Source organism: Bison bison, unplaced genomic scaffold, assembly GCF_000754665.1.
Source record: "Bison bison bison isolate TAMUID 2011002044 unplaced genomic scaffold, Bison_UMD1.0 scf7180017864054, whole genome shotgun sequence".
Classification (NCBI taxonomy): Eukaryota; Metazoa; Chordata; class Mammalia; order Artiodactyla; family Bovidae; genus Bison; species Bison bison.
Genome location: NW_011494626.1, coordinates 1,292,390 through 1,295,112, shown reverse-complemented (window position 1 = coordinate 1,295,112; position 2,723 = coordinate 1,292,390). Strand labels below are relative to the sequence as shown.

Genomic DNA, 2,723 nt, shown 5'->3' with positions numbered 1-2,723 from the left:
TGCTGGGAGGGATTGGGGGCAGGAGGAGAAGGGGACAACAGAGGATGAGATGGCTGGATGGCATCACTGACTCGATGGACGTGAGTCTCAGTGAACTCCGGGAGTTGGTGATGGATAGGGAGGCCTGGCATGCTGTGATTCATGGGGTCACAAAAAGTCAGACATGACTGAGTGACTGAACTGAACTGAATTGAAAGTTTATATGAAATTTAAAAGCAAAGATTCACCAAAAATTAATTTATTAAAAAGCACAGAGTTTATGGGTTTAAGATTTTTCTAAGTCAAAAATGTTACATTGAAAATTTTCATTTTAAAATTTTAGTCACTTACTATTACTTTTAATTTTAGGGTCTATATCATACTTCATTTTTTTTTTAATGTGTCTTAGCCAGCAGAGTTAATGTCTTGTGAGGAAATCACAATCTTTCCTCCAGGTTATATCTAGATTCTCCAAAGGTGGACTAACTATCTTATTTCATTTGAATTGTATGTCCAGTAGAAGATTCACTTCTCTTTACCTGTTCTGTTTTTCTATTAGTAGCTCAGAGATACGTACTTCCAGAGGTTTTGCAAATTTTCATTATATGCATATCTTAAAATATTAATACCAATTTTACACATTGTGCCTTGTTATTCTTTTCCATTTGTTATTTTTCACATTGATTTATTTCTATGCTTATTTTTATTTTATTGTCCCTCAGTTTAATATGTATTGCATCATATTTTCTACAGGCAACCTAAAATCTATTTTGTAACTAAATAAGATAAAACAAACACAAAGAGTGGTATTCTTCCCATAACACTAGCCATAGAAAACATGGCAGCGTGCTTTTCTATTTTACAGATGAGTTTTGAAATTAAATGAGATAACATGATTGGGGATGCAGCCTAACAAGAATGGAAAGTGTTAGTCACTCAGTCATTTCTGATTCTTTGTGACCTCATGGACTGTAACCCAAGAGGCTTCTCTATCCATGGGAATCTCCAGACAAGAGTACTGGAGTGGGTTGCCATTCCCTTAGTTGAATACTAAAGGGTAACAGATGAGTGTGTGCTTATCAGCTGTTAATTTGGCCACGAAGCCCTGTGTTCTACGTATGAACAGTGCTGCACAATTTAATAAGTAATGACAATAACCATGACAGGCAGGAGAAGAAAATTATAACCAATCAAGGAAGAAAAAAATGACACCCGTATTCCACAAAATCAGGACAGGGAATCTGGCTTGCCATCAACAAGAGAATGCTGGGAGTTTAACAATTAAGGGCAGTTTCTCTAGAGACTGGGGACTGTGTCTTCCTGCACTTTGCTAATGAAGTATAATTCATTTTACCTCACCCCCACCTTTAGAAATCAAAAGTTCAAGCATCTGTATCAGACACATTTGAAAGGTGAGGTCTCCTCTCTCGTTGCAGTACTGTGTCTCCTCTTCAGGGAGCATTCTCCTGTTCTATTAATTATTGTGCTTGGATGACATTACTATTCATGGACTAGCATCTCAAAATACTTGACTTAGCACTGGGTCTGGAACTAATACTAATAAGTACAAGGTTGAATAGTGGTTGAAGTTTTATTTATTCTTTTCTCTCTCTCTTCTACACACAAAGAAAGAAGATAGTTTTATTCATAATTCAGTTGCCTTACACTTCTAGAGAGAATTTAGTCTGTTGATTCATTAGTGAGAGTGTCATAGAGAAATGCACCTTTGAGACATTACTAAGAAATGGAAAAACCCAATTCCAAATTCCCATAGTCAATCCAAAGAGGAGGTATAAAAATGAAGACTTATTTAATTTGTTATAATTTTAATATGATTTTCAGTAATACGCATTTTGGAAGCAGAAAAACTTTTGTTAACTAGTCTGGAGCTGGTGATTTCAAATGTGCTCTATTGGTAAAAGGGATATTGGTACTTGAGGTAAGATTAGAAGCAAACATAGTAAGCTGTGCTTTTTAAGCAAACATAGTAGGCTACATCCACTCCAGGAAGACACATGTTCTTTAAAGTAGCCAACATGAAAAGCTATTGTATCATAATAACCAAAGAAAACCCAACTACTAATATTATCAAGAAATAGGTTTACTTTTCCTTTGCAACAGAAAATGTGCTGGCATTAGGTTACCTGTTCTAATAAAAACAAAAGTGAAAGAGAGTGAAGTCGCTCAGTCGTGTCCGACTCTTTGCGACCCCGTGGATTGTAGCCTACCAGGCTTCTCTGTCTGTGGGATTCTCCAGGCAAGAGTACTGGAGTGGCTTGCCATTTCCTTCTCCAGGGGACCTTCCCGACCCAGGGATCGAACCTGGGTCTCCTGCCTTGGAGGCAGACGCTTTAACCTCTGAGCCACCAGGGAAGCCCCAAAGTTATGTGCTATTTCTTGCTTCACTATGCAGATCACATTGGCTTTTGACTACTATTTATTGTCCCATGGTCACATGATGGTTGACTCACCTAAAGGTATCACTTTGTATTCAAGGCAGAGAAAGGGAAATTCAGGTGGGGCCAGAATGGATCCTCTTGTTTCTTTTCTTCTAACTGCAAATATAAAAGACCCTGAGACATTTATACTTTTACCTTCAGTAACTGGTTTTCATGCCTCTCTCAACTGTTAGACCGGACATATGACTTTATATATCCTATTGTGGGAGTCGAACAAGGGAGAAGGAATTGAGATTGAAGTGGTTCTGTAACCAAAAAGGACCCTATGGGACCTTCGCAGGACAG

The 2,723-nt window shown here is 37.9% G+C and overlaps 1 non-coding gene across 1 annotated transcript; it reads right to left on the bottom strand.

The window, feature by feature from the left end:
- Positions 1–2,280: 2,280 nt before the first annotated feature.
- On the bottom strand, positions 2,281–2,352 carry TRNAW-CCA. The gene has a single exon. It is a non-coding gene; the product is annotated as a tRNA-Trp (tRNA).
- Between the last annotated feature and the right edge of the window lie 371 nt (positions 2,353–2,723).